The sequence below is a fragment of the Pteropus vampyrus genome, unplaced genomic scaffold (assembly GCF_000151845.1).
Source record: "Pteropus vampyrus isolate Shadow unplaced genomic scaffold, Pvam_2.0 Scaffold5, whole genome shotgun sequence".
Taxonomy (NCBI): domain Eukaryota; kingdom Metazoa; phylum Chordata; class Mammalia; order Chiroptera; family Pteropodidae; genus Pteropus; species Pteropus vampyrus.
Window position 1 is genome coordinate 3,421,481 of NW_011888786.1, and position 17,355 is coordinate 3,438,835.

The following is a 17,355-nucleotide window of genomic DNA, read 5'->3' on the forward strand; positions in this document are numbered from 1 at the left end:
AGCCATTTCTTTTGCCTATAGTAAGAAGATCCAAGCAACAGCATTCCTTAGAAACATAGGCCAAGGCAAGGCCTACTTTTGCTTGGGTGTTTCACCTTTTATATTGGGGTACCAGGTAAAATCAGGATAAAAATTTAACTGCCCATAATAGAATATTCTTTCACTGTGATAAAGTTTCATACCAGCCATCATCTGTTCACCACCGTTACATGCCAGGTGAGTCCCTATTGTTTTAGATTTGTTTCTAATCCTTTCCAAAAGCACATAGGATACTGTTAGAGACCATGAGGTTCAGGACATTAATTAACTCGCGGGGGCTGCACATCTGTCACTGAAGTAGCAGAGTTTGGGGTTTAGATTCTCTGGTTCCAAAGTCCTTACTCCAGCCTCTCAGCAATACTTCTCCACACTTGAAACTGATGAATAAGAAGCATTCGAATCTACCAGTCAAACCTAGTTTTTTAGAAGATGCTGCTTGAGTCCTCCATGGGCTGATCCAAATTTCTGTTCATATTTCCATAGCCTGTTTTTCAGAGGCAGGTAAAATGAATGAATCACAACATATGCCGCCAATTCTTTATCTCCTTCCCGTCCCCCTGAAAACAACAACAAACCCTTGCCACCATGTCATTCTAGGAGCTAGTGTTTGAAACTCAAAGGCTTTATTTAGTCGTGTTTTCTTAGCATCAAAATGTCTTGCCTTATGTCGATTCACTAGAAAAAAAAAATTATCTAAACCTGCTAGTTGTCAGTCATCTAAATATTTCTCACACGGATTTTGGTGTGCCAGATAGGGTAAAGTGATAATCTCGAAAACTTTTATTTTTTGCCTAAACAGATTATTATTTTTGGTTTTCCATTTTGGTTCTGAAAGTCTTGACTTGGAAGAAATATTATAACAATATAAGACCAAAATCTGTTTTATTCCAAACGTTGATTTCTTTGGCAATTTTTTTTTCAAGTGGCAAGAAATCTATGGAGAGATCGCTACTGAAATTTATTTAAAGTGATCCTTTGATAACTTTTCTTGTTTATTTTTTAAATTTAGAAAAAGAAAAAAGTGGTGAGTAGTTTGGGGGGAAAAAGGAGATAACAGAAAAAACACCTGTACTATTTGAATGAAAAAATGATAAATTTTTATGTCTATTTTTAAACCCATGCAAATGGAAAAACATATGTCTAATTCTATTCATTCACCATGGAAATTTTAATGAATAGAGATTCTGAGCATAAAAATATGCAGTGCTGTTCTCCTGGACTAAGCTTGCGAAGACTATATTTCATAGCAGCCACCCTGGGCCGTTTGGAGAGTCTGGCTTAGGTACAGAATTCCAGCCCACACCCCTGAAGGCTCTGCTTCTAACACAGCATTATGATGTGGGGAGGAATTTTAGACAAGGGAACATGAGGCCACTGGTTAACTGGTGAAAGCTGTTAGGGGAAGTCTTGTGGATATCTGGGGACTTTTGACTGTTCAGAAGCTATTTGCCTTCTTTTGATTTCTCACTGCGATCTTATCCTTCTCACTCTACAAAATCTTTCTGGGACTGTCAATCAAGATGCCACCTTTTCTCTGGCAAATGGGGCACATGTGTTCCAAGCTACGGTTAGCTACTATAGCTGCCAGAAAAGTGTGCCTTAAGCCATGTGACATAAAAATGTAGGACGTAAGTAGATCCCTTAGGAAAATGTCATTATTTCCTACTATACCTAATGACGGCTTTGTTAAGAAATGTTTTTCACCCCTTCCTTGTGATTCTGTGAGATACCTCAAATTCTCAATGCATTATTTCCAATCTCTTTCTTGATTGCTTTCTCTCTCTTTTATTTTAGTCAGATTTAGTTTCTGTTGCTTGCAACCAAAGGAACACAGATTTTAAAAATTTATTTAAATATACAAGGGCAGTACATTAAATAGAAAGCACAACACTGCCATTTTATATATTTACAATATTTCTTGCTGCTTAAATAGCAATAATACAGTGGTCATATTCATTTTCAATTTCATCCCTCAGTCCTGGGACACATTTCAGTGCAATTAGCTTGGACAATAGACACGAACAAGGCTGAATTTTCAGGTTTTGGGAAGAGAATAATTAAATACAGGCTGAAGGGTATTGGAAGGGAACTTATCATGCTACTAGATGGAGAAAAATAGTTTCATATGCATTTATTTTGTTTTATTGTAGGTATTATGTACAGAAGCCTTTATCTTTTATACCTGACCCTTCATTAATTTAATACCCAAAATATTGATTTTATATTTAGATGAATCGCCACCTTGATTTGTAGTTCTTTTTTTCCGTTTAAGAAGAGATATAGAAATATAAATCCCTGCATAGAAGAATTTAATTTAAGTGGAATTTGGGGAGAGGTTACTATATATATTTCAGGTCTCAAATGCATTTTGTAACAAACCATATAAAAAATTTTTAAGCCATATTTATTAGCCCTCTTTTCCATATTTCACTGACAGAGGTGCATGCTGGGTCAATTATGAAATTGGCTTGAGAGATCTCTTGTCTCCTTCATTTCATATTTGGACCACTTTTATCCCCTTTACACAATAAGCAATCAGAGTTCACATCGTGCATGGATTTCTTCTTATCAAGGAGAAAGAGACTTAGTAGCTGAAGGTGCTTGGAAGAGATTGCTTTCCCCACCAAAAAAGGATTCATAATGGTATAATTTCAGGTCTAATGACACCTGTGGAGGTGTGGCATTCTAGAAACCAGGGAGAAGTATACATGGAATAACAAACTCCTAATTCTTAATATTCATAGGGCACTTTGTTGGTGCCTAGCTCCTGCTTTCCCTTCACAACTGTCTTGTGAATTAGATTCCTATCTGGTTTTTATTTTAGAAATGAAGAAACTGTGGCTAAGGATTTAAGCAAGATCTATTCAGTTCCCTCAGATGAGAAATGGAGGAGTTTAGATTATAATCTCTGCTTTGTTTGTTTTCCATCTCCCCACAATGCCTTTCTAAATTCCTTTTAAACCAGGTGGGCTCAGCCCAACTTCTCATCAGCATAGATTTTCCAGTTCACCTTCTGTTCTTCTCTGTCAACCATTTCCTTTACAAGTTTCAATTCATTTTATAGGGAAAAAGAAAATAGAGTCCTGTTTTGGTCATTTTTATCTAAAATTGCTCTTCCCCCTCTTAAGATTTAATTTGTTTTAGATGAGAGAACATGAATACACATGTATCAAACCATCAGTCTTCAAACTAACAAAAACCATAGAGGAGATGAAAAATAAAATTATCAAGTTATAATTTCAATGAATCATAGAATCTCAAGATTGTAAGGAATCTTAAGTCATTAGATTCAATCCTGAAATTTCTGAAGTCGGCTGTGTAATTAGCTGCTGGCACAAGACTATATCATTTCAGAAATTCGTGTGCCACATAATCACAGTAAAGATATATTTAGTGTTTTCCATTTGTGCCAGACACTATTGTAAGTGAATTACTTATATAGTCATATTATACACAAAGCAGTATAGTCCTAGCCCATAGTATATGTATTACATACTCACAGAGTCATAACTTCAGTTGATTCATATAAACCCATATAGTCCTCACGAGAACTCTATGGAGTATTTTTTAAACTGTTCATTTCAGAGAAGAGGAGACAAAAGCAGGGACTGATTTCACTTCTGTAAGATTACATGGCTCCTATGCAGCAGCCCGAATTTGAATGCAAGACGTGTGGCTCTCGGACTGGTACACTCCACTCCCTCATGGGGCTGAGGAAAGACCGTTCACCTTCTGCAAGGATCTTAGCACTGCTCAGGAACCGAAACAGTGATCACTGCGTGAATAATGTACTTTTCATTATTTCTTCTAATTTCTTTTCCTGTTTTATAGGAAAACTATTGATTTTTATATGTTTACTTTACTGTTGGGTAAATTACTGATCTCAATTATTCGTCGTAATAGCTTTTCAGTGATGCCTTCTGAGTTTTCTAAGTGTACAATCATAGCATCTACAAATAAGAAAACTTTTCTTCCTTTGTACAGTTGTTTATACCTTATGTAAGTTTCCTGGGTATAAGTCCTATTACAAGTTAGTTGTAATGATGAAATGTGGAATTTAGGAAATGCTAGTAGCACCTAAGAAACTTCTCAGGTATAATGTAATAATGGTTTGGCCTAAATAATGGCATGGGAAAACCAATATCTATTACGGAGGGATTTTATATTTAAAATTGACTAAACTTGGGGATATGGCCTGGGAACACTAAAAGGTTTTGAATCTGAAGCGTGCAAGTTTAACTGATCATGACCAGAAAATCAACTTTATTTTAATAGCCGTGGAATTCCACTCATCTATTTATCTGAAACAAGGTGGCTAGAAAGAAATAATCAGAATTGTCAGTTTATAAACAGTTCTAGGAATGTGCCTTTAAGAGAAATAATGTACACACATATGTGTGTATATAAATAAAATATAATAATATAATATAATGAAATATATATAATAAAATATATAATATATATTGAAATATAATAATATATAATAAAATATAATAATAAAATTATATATGTATAATTTTATAGCCTAACAATGATCCGATGCTTGCTCTACTTATAAAATAAATATATAAAGATAGTATAATACTTACTTCATTTATAAAGTAACTTGAAAAACAATATAGTGACTCATTTAGCCTTTTAAAACTCTGAGATGGGTAATGTTCTAGTTTTTCAAATTCAGTACACTTCAAAATCCTTAGAATAGCTCTTGAGGATGAGTGTTAATAGGAGATTCTTGACTTAGTTTGGGGTGAAGCCTAGGGGACTACATTTTAACTATTAGTCTAGGTAATTCTGACAAATTGGTCCACAGACTATGCTTTGAGAAAATTTGGTCTTGGTCTTTTCACCAGTACTTTGAATTTGGGAGCTGTCTTTGGTACAAATACCACTGTCATTCACATACCAAGTTTCTACACCTAATGTTTTTCTGAATGTGCCATGTTGGTGAATTTTTACATATTTCTTTCCATATGCTTTTAACTCCTGAGAGTGTCCTGATTTGCCTATCAGATGAACAGCCAAGTTATCCTTCTAAACTCTATTCAGCTGAGGGGCATCTTTGTCCTTTTCCCTAGGGTGATGAGATTGAGGCTTTGCTTATCCCTCACAAATGGAGGATGCAGCCAAGTCATCTTTTCAGCTCTAGAGGGACTGAGCAGAAAGACCACAGGCGAGGCAGCTTTCCTACACGTACGTGCCAGCCTCCATGGTGGGCCCCAGCCAATGGAAATACCCCATTCTGGGCAAGCTTGCTGTCACGGCCAAATGAGTATTAAACAAAAGCAAAAAAGCAAAAAAAAAAAAAAAAAAATTGTAAAAGCACTACTGTCACTCCTACTTATTTCGCTTATTCCCAAGGAGAAGTCGGAACCAATATTTATCTTGGTCTACTTCATAAAGGTACTATATACATGTGAGCAAATATCTGAATGTACAGGGCTTTTATCTACCTTTGATAATTACTTATAAAGAAAAGGGAGAAAAGAGAAAATACACTAAAATTGAGGAATGATGATCAATCTGTTTCTGGAATCTGGGACATATTTCCATTCAATGCAAGAGCAATAGGGATGGATTAAAAAACATAGTAGTGAATCAGAAATACACTGCTACCAAACAGGCATGGGCCTGTTTTCTTGAAGGAAGGTAGAAGTACCCCGCTTGTCTCTTGTTCAAAACCCAGGTTGCACGTAGCTGGGAGGGTTGATTAGCCAGCATTCTGAGATACCTGGAAAGGAAGAGAAGACTGGGGGTGTATTGTGGGAACTATTCATCCCATAAATAAACCTCTGGAGTAGAGACTAAAACACAAAAAGTCAAGTCACAGTAGTCATTGGTGCATTCGGTCTTGACTTTCACCTCTGCATGAGTGCCAGACAATCAAGGATTGCCTCAGAAGAGCTCCTCTCAGGGCCAGATATGTGGAATTCCAATCATGGACTCTGCAGAGCACATTCCTGTAATGGCCAGTTTTAAGAAGAACACAAACGAAACGAGTACAGCATACCACACAAAACAACCCACCGATCAACCCACCAGCCACTCAGCCAGCCGACCAACACACTACAGAACAAGACAAAGAAAATAGCATCCCAAAGACAATCCTCAAAAAAGGTATCACAAACTGTTGCAATCACTGGCAGCATCTTTGGGGTCCATTTACAATTCCAGGGCCAAATTTGATGGAGGCAGCACTCATTTGAATGGAGAGTATCCAAAATATCTGTTTAGAAACAGTCTCAGTATATTACTATTTATATAATTTGGAAGATATTTTTGCAATTTCTGTCTCTCTCTCTCTCTCTCTCTCTCTCTCTCTCTCTCTCTCTCTCTCTCTCTCTCTCTCGAAGAGGAGAGCTCCATTTTTTTTGTTCCTCCTGGGTGGTCCTGTTGTTCCCTGTAGGAGCATAAAGGGTATAATTTTGTCTTCTCTTAGAGATCCTAAGTGGGGGTTATTGCTCTGCCTTTATTGTCTGTGGCATTCTCAGCACAGCCTCGCTCCTCCTGGTTTGTGTAAGGGCCCAGTAGGGGGCTTTTATTATCTTTCTCCTAACTGTCGCCTTCCTTGCTTTCTCCCTTTGTTTTCTTTTTTTCTTCAGGTATCTTCATTTTCATTTTACTAGGATGTTTCTTTGAAAAAAGGAGAAAGTAGTCCTTTAAAAGTACATCTCATTCAAAACATAGATTAATAAATTGAGAGGAAGGGCATGAATTGAGAACGTTAAAACTCCAAAAACTGCAATTGTGAGAGAGAAAAAGGGGGAGAGAACAGTAGATAGCCCCAAAACAATCTAAGGCGGAACCTTGAAAACCTCTATTCAGAAAAGCAACAAATTGGACATTCTCTTTAGTCTGTCAATCTCCTGTTCTCAAGTCTTGTATACCATCTCTTTTTCCCGATGCTCAGTCTGAAGTATTTCCTCTCATGAAAAGAATGGAGTTTTTCAAACTCAAGAGCCTAATTAAGAACAAGGTTTCCCATCCTTTCAGTATTACATTGTAAGTTCAGCTTCTCTTTTTCTGAACTATTTACAATGGAGGCATTCGTAATAAAGGGGATCACAGTGGGACACTGCCCTCATTGGTAATATCGAAATGAGAACTGTGGAGAGAAAATAGACATTGAGTTCAAGTACTGTGGTGTCCATTCTTTGTAAGTGTTTTAGTCGAATGGAATAACAGGCAGGCACATACCATATTGCAACCACACTAAGTGGATGGCGAAACGTCTCCACACTATCATTAAATTGCTGCGACCATATGAAATGAGCCTCAAATTTAGTATTGGAAAAAGGTTGCTCACTTCCAAATTTTCACACCACTCTTATAGGCTACTTTTGTTTAGTCTTCAGGCAGGAGCAGAACTAGAAATAGAGGAGCCAGAGATAACTGGTAGCAAAGGAAGATTTTTCATGGGAAAGGTGTATAGAGTATTAAACACATACGACAGTGCTTCTCAAACTTAGCATGCATGCAGATTATCTGGGAGGCAGGATTCCTGAACCTTGCCACCAAAAGTTCTGCAAAGGAGCCCAATAACTTGCATTTTTGATATACTTCCTGGTGATGTCCATTCTTCAAGGAAATACAATGACCACACTTAGAGAAGCAAGGACATAAGGCACAATGTTTCTATGGAGAAAAATTAAAATAGATCTCTGAAACCTTGAAATTATCCTTGATTTTTTCTTTCACTCATATCCCACTTCCCTGGGCTCTCTCACCCTCTGCCACAGTATCGAATCACTTGTATCTTGGTCTTATAGATTCTACCCTCACCCTGCTTCTTTAGTTCACCCCCATATTTCCAACCCCCACTTTAGTTCAAACTCTGATTACTTTTTTCCTAGGTCTTTAATGATATCTTAAGTTATCCCCCACTCTCCAGTCTTGTCTCCATTTAATCTAGTATTCATGTAACTTTCTTTTTAAATTAAAATCTGATCAAATTGTTCCTCTGATTAAAATACAACAAAGGCCTCCAAGTCTCTACTGAGTGAAGTCCAAGCTTCTTAGCATTACATATTAGGCTTTCCTGATCTCTCCATCATCCATCTGTCCAGTTTTCTCTCCAGCAATTCCCCGTCATATCCCCTCTAAGCAGTGTTTTATTTATCTGACAGCTATGCGGAGCTACCTGTCAATGCCTGACCAGGCAAGGCTATAGTCTCTCTATTTGAAATACCTTACCAGGAAAAATTTCTATTATCCTTCAAAGTCTAACTCAGGCATAATTCTTCTGTAAAATTTTCCCTGATTCTTCAGATAACCGGAGGCATGCAACCCTCCCACTCTGTGGCCACTTGTCAACTTGTAGTAATTATTTGCTTATTTTCTTCTCTAAAATACTGTGATTTCTTTGAAAGCGGGATTCAAAGTGCAATAGCATCTAGCACAATGATGGTTGCTCAGTTAAATCAATTTTAAGAGAGATTAAATAACATTTGAAGATATACATATTTCACATATGGAGAGAAGAGAGGAAAGATAAAGAAATTGTGTCAAAGCCTCTAAAATGGGGCTACAGAATGATGTGATAGTATCTTTGCTAAAATGAGACTCTTCAGTCAAATGGGATTTCTGGCTTGTTAAGAGGTTTATGCGGATCCCTGTTAAGGACCAGGGAACACTTAGAAACCAGTGAGTGGGTCCGTCTCTCTGTGTTTCAAGCCTTATGCCTATGTGCATTGTTTAAATACTCAGTACAAATATCACCAATTGTGTTGTAGAGCATGTGAATTGCTAATTCTTGGGTAATTTTATTCCAGCTGTGCTATGCTTTGAAAAACTATTGAATATCCTTTACCTCATTAAACATGAAGCCTACAGCAAATATAAAGATTTATAAAGTATCTATTTTCCTATTAACCAAGAAGAAAAAAGAATCTTCGTAAAGTACAACATGACAAAACACTTTCCTTCTTTCTCTTCTGCCATCCTCTGTGTGCACCAATCAGACTCATGGAAACCTGGGTTACCATAAAGTTACAGTATATTATTTCATATCTTTAAGGCCAGGGGCAACTCTTAAAGATTTCAACTTTAAGAGGGAATAAGAGTTATAAAGCTACATAATCCTGGCCCCATATACTACCTGAATAGATCAAGGAAAATTCATTGGAGTGGATAGCATAGATTTATAGTAGCAGAAATAGGAAAGCAATAGACCCTGAGAGAGTCCCAGACAGGTAGCTGGTGTTTTGTTTGATAAATGCTAGTTTCTGAAATGTGTGACCAGGAGTTTGGTTCTCCCTATGGCTCCCAGACAATCTAGGGGAGTCCCCCAGCATGCATGCCATATATATACATGTTTTTATCAGAGCCCAAATTTTCATAAAAGAGTGTCTCACTTAACCTCTCTGTCTGGCTTCTGTCTATTCAAGTACTTTGCTTTTGGCATGGGCTCAGGTCTGAGAGGGACAGTAAAGAGGAGGGAGTCCTTGAGCTGATTCTGGTCTGGGCTCTGATTTCCTACGAAGCTCTGGTATGTGCTAGCCACGATGACACTGCACAGTGTAGTTGGGGGCATCCCATTTCCTCTGGTTCATTTGGCCCTAGATCCTTTTTCTAAACCTTCCTCTCCTGATCCTTACTGTCATGGAACTCAGGAATGAATTCACACCTCTTGGGGTTCTTTTGACCCAGAAGAGTCCTTAAGGTAGCACTGACCTTCCTGTTGGCGAATATACCAACAACAGTAACCTTTGAAAGCATATTGAGCTCATGGTTGCCAAGGAAACCAAGAGACCAGAGCATACCTGTTTCACTTTGATTGTCCGTTTCAGGAGCTAGAACATCCAGATGGAGAAGCAGCGTTCAAAATGTGAGCCGTGCGGCATCTAGCGCAATGGTGTGGGCTTCCTTGACTGCTGCTCTCTTTTCACCATTGGCACTTTCATTTTTTCTCTCTCGCCTTGCTAGTAGATTTCTGACCATTGGAACTAGGAAGATTTTTGGCAGTGAAGAGAATAGATAAACGGAGCCTGAAAATTATTTCATTACAAAACATATTGTGAATGAGCTGAGTTTGGTGCTCTCTGGGTCTAGGAGGTGTTCGATGTTGACTTATTCACTCATTGAGAAGTTCCCTGGATTCTTATGAGACCCTTTTCTCATCCCTGGGAACTTGCTAATTATTTAGAAGGACGAGTGTGTTAATGTTACTGTTTGGTCAATTCCGACTTCATTCTAAGTTTGTAGGTGACAGAAAATACAATTCTAGTTTTCAAGGGGTAGCCCATGATCCCTTGCTCATCCACGCATGAGAGAACAAAACTCTTTCATGCTGCTCTACTACAGATGCCTCTGGACTTAACAGCGGGGTTACAACCCGATAAACCCATTGTAAGTTCAAAATATTGTAAGTCAAAAATGCATCTCATACACTTAACATACTGAACATTGTAGCTTAGCCCCGAACAACATGGATTTGAACTGTGTGGATCCACTTAATGCAGATTTGTAAAAAATAAATACTGTAAATGAATTTTCTATTCCTTAGGATTTTCTTAATAACACTTTCTTTTCTTTAGCTTACTTTATTGTAAGAATACAGTATATAACACATTTAACATACACGATGTATTAATCGACTATGTTATCATTAAGGCTTTGGGTCAGCAGTAGACTATTAGTAGTTAAGTTTTCGGAAGTCAAAAGTTACACAGATTTTCTGTGTAGGTGTGAGAACCGGAAGCCCCTGCATTGTGTAGGGGTCAGCTGTACACTGCAGAATGTCAGTTGTTCCCCTTCATGATTGAGGGGCGGACTGGGAGCTGCGGCTTGTTGCCACTGCCTAGCATCAGGAGAGGGTCACACCCGCATATCGCGAGCTTGGGGAAAGACCGAATTCAAAAAGTCAAAGTATGATTTCTACTGCATGAGTATCACTTTTGCATCATTGTAAAGCTAAAAAGTTGTAAGTAGAAGCATCGTAAGTTGGAGACCCTCTGTAGTGGTTCACAAGAACCAGGCACTTTGGGCTCATCTTCATAGGCAATGCAGTTCATTCCAGAACTGCTGTTGCTATGGCGCTATTTCAAGTGGCCTCTTTAGTTAGCTTCTCCCTTGTTAGGTTTTCCAGGCAAGAAGCAGAAGTGAGTACAGTTTGCTTCCCAAGCTTCTAGCACATGTAATAAATGTTCAGTGTCTGTTTGGAGCCCCTCTCGCTAGAGTTGAGCTGAGAGAATCAAATCAGCCCTCACCTCTCAGGGGTAGTAGTATTCACTGAGCTGCAATGGCTTTCTCTAAAATTACTTCTTAATCTCTAACTTCTCAACTTTTAAACTTTATATGTGAGAGAAGAGTTGAAAACTGTGAATTAATTTTGTTATAAAACCTTAGGCAGTCTTGAACCTCAATCTGGAATGAGGCTAAGTTCTTTAGGTTTTTGCCTAAATTGATTCTAAAGTAATTTATTTAAATTGAATGACTGGGAGGATTTTATTCTCATTTGCATGAAAACCCTCTAAAAAAAACCCTGGTGAAGGAAGAGTTTAGAGTACTAGCCCATGCTTGGAGATGCTGCTGTTGTATCTGTGAATGAATAAATTCAGTTGAGCAGTAATTAAAATAACAGCACGATGAATTAGCACAACTTCGTTGTGCAACATGATGATCAACAAAGACACAGGTGCCTTGGAGAAAGATTTAATCTAAGTGCAAATCTTTTATTCATAAGTTTCAAATTAAATCTGCTTGACTTCTGAAAGCTCCATTCAAAAATTAATAAATATTTTTATATCAAAGAGAGAAACTGCTATACTTCTTCTGTAAACTAAAATGTGTGTGATTTTACATGTTTTCAAATAAAAAAAAGCATGTGACAAGCACAATATATGAATGAGAAAAAAAAATTAAAATGAGTTTATTATAAGCAAAAGTTCCAGTGTAAATTATGTCCACAATTGTATCCTGTGTCATGAACAATAATATTGTTACGTATTCATGTTTGTCAAACATAAAGAGTACTCTTGATAAGGAATTCAATTTATATTAGAGTAAGAAATTCAAGTATTTTACTATCATAACTGCTGAGCAAATCTCTAGAAAAATAGACCTTTGCCATTAAGGCAAGATTAACATGGGAAAAAATATAAAATATCAGTCACTCTTTTTATGAATAGTAGATGCTCATAGAGCTGACTTGAGGATGGCCCAAAGAGACCCAGCAAAGGCCAGCACTTACAGTGATACCTTCACAGATGTCCTCATAGTTTACAGCATTATGCTTGGATGTGGTTCCATAGCGTAATGGTTAGCACATCTGCTGTACACACAGGAGATCTTGGTTCACACCCCAGTGGAGCCACAGTCCATGGTTTACAGTCATGCCACCCTGAACAAGCCTGATGTCTGATCTCAGAAGCTAAGCAGGGTTGGGCCTGGTTAGTACTTGGATGGGAGACCAACTAGGAAGACCAGATGTTGTAATAATTTTAATAATAAATTTTTTTAAATTAAAAAAAATAAAGCATTATGATTTACTGAAGGATAACATGGAAACCAGATTCTTGGGCTCCTGGTACTTGGAATGTCTGATTTTATTCTGTGAGGACAAAGGGCCATAGCTAAGACCATAATCAAAATACATGCAGAGTATTCTGTGAGGACGTCTCACTGAATAATAAACACAGAGCATTTAGGAAACAAGAATAAAATGACCACAAACAGCTCCAGCTTGGGAACCAATATAAATTCTGAATCTCACTTTAGGTTGTTTTAGAGATATGCAGAATAATTTCTTTGACTCCTAGTGAGTTGGTAGTATTTTCCTAAGTCAGGATCACATTATATAATCATGAGATGAAGCAGAGAATGAAATAAAATAAACAAAGTCTCTAATGATTGACGGAGTGCTCCCCTCCCCCACCATCACAAGGGGAACAGTAGTTGTATAAGGGTATTTACAACAGATCTGATTGAGAGCTGTCTGTGGTTAATAATGAGATTTTGGAATCAAATGACCAGCATTCTAATGGCGTAGCTGCTACCCTAAAGTTGTTTTCTGACACATTCCTCTCATTTGCTTCCATCATGTCAGATTACACATCTTAAAATATCAATTTGATCATCTCATGGTCAGTTCAGGAATTTACAACATTTCACTGCTCCTCCCCAAACCCTCTTCTCCCTCAAATTCTAATCTCTTAAGCTCATGTTCAGGAACCTTGAGGATCATACGCCAATCTACTTTTCCAGATCTTTTACCATTTTACATTCTATATAAAACTCCCCTGTCCATTAGACTAGGTATTTGCCTTCCTATGGGAAATCTTAAGCATTCTTACTTTCCCTATTCTTGTTTCTCTCTAATTGGAATGTAATGCACACACGCCTCCCACCACCCTTAAATCCACCTCACATCCTAAAGTCTCACCTCCTCTACGAAGATGTCTATGACAATTTCGAGATGAAACAACACTAAAAAATATTGATAGTGTATTGATTCCTTTCTATATATTTATCTCTAGTACACAGGAAGGGCTGGGCTTAGGAGTGCAAGCAGAGAGAACAGTGTACGTTTTTCTTTGTCACTCACTTTGCTGCCTCATCCCTTCACTCCCCAGTCCAATACTTGAACGTATCCTGCAGCTTTTCTTCCCATTCTCATATATAAACACAGTCTTATTGCTAGATATTTTTAGAAGTCCAGTCAAGCCTAAATTAAGACGTCAGTCTCTCACCTATTCATTCTTTTTATCTCCTGCTGTTTCTGCTAGGGCTTCAAAGCTGGCAGACAGGACTTTTTGGTTGTATTATTTTAAGAAGACTTTATCTCAGCTCTCTTTACCCTTTGGTCAAACTCGGATCTTTGCTTCTTAATCCAGGCTGTCTTTGCTCACTTTGCAGTGCTTTTCCAAGCAGCTCTGGCCAAGTTTTAGATTTGAGATTTCCAAAGAGAGTTTCAGACACCAAATCCCTTTGCCTTACCAAGCATATGAATCAAAGAAAACATTCAATATGCTCTGACCCTGTAGTAGAACAGGATAGGTCTTTGAAATTCTATAGCTCAGCAAATAAAAGCCTGATGTCAGTGTCCCTTTTGACAAGGACACCATCTCCTTGAGAAGTATCCTTGTTGCTTTCTACATTTGAGTTTGTGCTGGAAACATAATAAGTAGTATTGGGGTAAAAGATTCAACATCACACCATTTCCTGGTTCTTTCTTTGGGAGAGAAAGAAAAGAGTAGAATCAGTGAATATAATATACCACATTAACAGAATGAAGGGGGGAAAAACCTTCCATATGATCCTCTCATTCGAAGCAGAAAAAGCATTTGAAAAAAGTCAGCATTCTTGATAAAAACAGTTAACAAACTAAGAATAGAAGGAAACCACATGAATAGAATAAAGGCCGTATATGAAAACCCACAGCTAATATCATCTCAGTGGTGAAAGACTAAAAGCTCGTCCTCTAAGATTAGCAAACGACAAGGTAGTAGTAGCCTTTGCTACTTCTCTTTAACTTAGTACTGGATGTCCAATCTAGAGCAACTATGCAAGACAAAGAGATAAAATATAAACCCAAATTGGAATGGAGGAAGTATTCTTATTTCTGTTTGTTGCAATATGATCTTATGTGTTGAAGACACTAAAGATTTCACAGACACAAAAAACGGTAAGAACTAATAAAAGAATTCATTAAATTTGTAGGATACAATATCAATACACAAAAATTAGTTGCATTTCTATATACTGTATATCATCCTGTATACCAACAGTGAACAACTGGAAAAGGAAATGAAGAAAATAATTCCATTTACAATAGCAGCAAAAAACAATATCTAGGAGTAAGCTTAACCAATGAGGCAAAAGATGTATACACTGAAAACTACAAAACATTGCTTAAACAATTTAAAGATTCAAATAAATAGAAATTCATCCTATGATGATGGGTTGGAAGACTTAATATTGTTAAGACGTAAGTAGTATTCAAAGTAATTTTTATATTTAATGTAATTCTTATCAAAATCCCATTAGCATTCTTTTTTTGCAAAAAAGATTGCAAAGTTTATACTAAAGTTCCTATGGAATCTCAAGGGACCTCCCAAAGGGCCAAAACAATGTTGAAAAAAACAAATTGGAGGTCTCACAATTCCCAATTTTAAAACTTATTAGCAAGCTAATATAATCAAAATAGTGTGGTTACTGGTAAAAACCGTACGTATAGATCAATAGAATAGAATAGAGAACCTAGACATAAACACTCACATGTATGGTCAAATGATCTTCAACAGGCATGACAAAACCATTCACTGGAGATAGAACAAGCTTTTCAACACATGATGCTGAAAAAACTGGATATCTCTATGCAAAAGAATGAAGTTGGACCCTTACCAAACACCATATATAAAAATTAACTAAAAAATAGATTAAGGACCTAAACATAAGAGCTAAAGCTACAAACTTCTTCGAAGAAAATGTAGGGGGAAATCTTTATGACATTTGTTGAATATGACACCAAAAGGACAGACAACCAAAATAAAAATAGATAAATTAAATTATACCAATATTAATTTTTCTGTGCATCAAAGGACAAAATTAATAGTGAAAAGGCAGCCTATGAAATGGGAGAAAATATAAATAATATATCTGATAAGTTAATATCCAGAGGGTATAATGAACTTCTATAACTCAGCAACAAAAACAAACAACTCAATTAAAAAATGTGCAAAGGACTCGAATAAAAATTTTTCCAAAGAAGATGTAAAAATGTCCAAGAAAGAGATGAAAAAATAATCAATATCACTAACAATTGTGGAAGATAAATCAAACCATAAGATGCCACCTCATACCCATTAGGATAGCTGTTCTTGGAAAACGTAAATAAAGATAAAAAGTGTTGATGAGGATGAGGATAAATAGGCACCTTTATGCCCTATTCATGGGATGTAAAATGGTATAGCCACTATGGAAAATAATATGGGGGTTCCCCACAAAATTGAAAAAAATTACCATGTGAACCATCAATTCTACTTCCAAGTAGATATTCAAAATAATTGAAAGTAGGATCTTAATGATATTTGTATACTCATGTTCATAGCAGTATTATTTGTGATAGCTAAAAGGTAGAAGGACATATAAATAAAATGTGATATTAAAGATAAAATTATTCTGGGGCTTTATTTAAGACTATTTCAATAGGGGCATTGCAGTATGGAAAAAGAGAGAATACAAAGACAAGTGGGCATTTATAGTCAAGTAGAGTTAGAGGGTCAGTAAATTATTAAAGAAGAGACATTGAGGGAGGTGGATTCTTGCTAAATCAATTTAGACTTAACAGGATTCATGTTGAAGGAGGCTAAGGGCTTAGATTTCAAGGTAGGAGATGAAGAACTTAATCAGATATCAAGACTGGTGGATTCTTTCTATACTAATTATCAGGATTCTTGCTGAGAATGGACTATGCATATGCAGCAAGGACGGGGCCAAGAGGACTCAGAGGAACCTAACTAAAGTTTGATCAAGGAGTGAGTCTTTGTCAGTGTTATATACAAACAATGTAATATTATTCAGCCTTGAGAAGGAAGGAAATTCTGATACCTGCTTCAACATGAATTAACCTTGAGGACATTATGCTAAGTGAAAAAAAAAAAAACAACAGTCATAAAAAGATAAGTACTGCAAGATTACTCTTGCATTAGGTATCTAGAGTAGTCGAGTTCAGAGACAGAAGGTAGAATGCTGGTCGCCAGAGTCTGGGGAGAGAAGGACAGGAGGAATTTTTATTTAATGGCTATAGATTTTTTAGTTTTGCAAGAAGAAAGAGTTCTCTAGCTAGGTTGCACAACAGTATGAATTTACTTATTACTACTGAGCTGTACACTTAAAAATGGTTAAGATGATAAATTTTATATTATATTTTTTTATTACAATTAAAACTAAGTTTAAAAGTTTGTCAACAGTGTGTACACTTTTCGTTGCTCTCCATCATCAATTAAATTTTGGAAAGGTTTGAGCCTTAGAACAACTATTTTGAAAGTCATCAATGTATCCTACATTGAAATTTATTGTATTAAAATATATTTACTACAATTGAATCTTCCAAATTCTGGTTGCCTTTTTTAAAAAAAATCTGTTGGAATACTTTAATCAAATATTTAATAAATGGAACTCATGAAACTTCATATTTTGACAGTTTTATTGAATTATAATTATTGAAAACAGCTTGCAAATGAGAAGTCATTGACAGTAATCACAACAAAATCAGAATTGGAATTTAATAAATTACATAATGAGTGCTCGAATATTGTATAAAATGTAATTTTGAAATTCCCTTTCTGTGCTTTGGGACATCTTGGTAAAAAAAAA

General features: G+C 36.5%; 1 long non-coding RNA gene and 1 pseudogene across 1 annotated transcript in view; both read left to right on the plus strand.

The window, feature by feature from the left end:
• The window catches only part of LOC111743678, a 502,800-nt gene that overhangs the window by 139,021 nt on the left and 346,424 nt on the right, over positions 1-17,355 (plus strand). The window lies entirely within an intron of this gene.
• On the plus strand, positions 12,362-12,477 carry LOC111744045 (annotated as a pseudogene).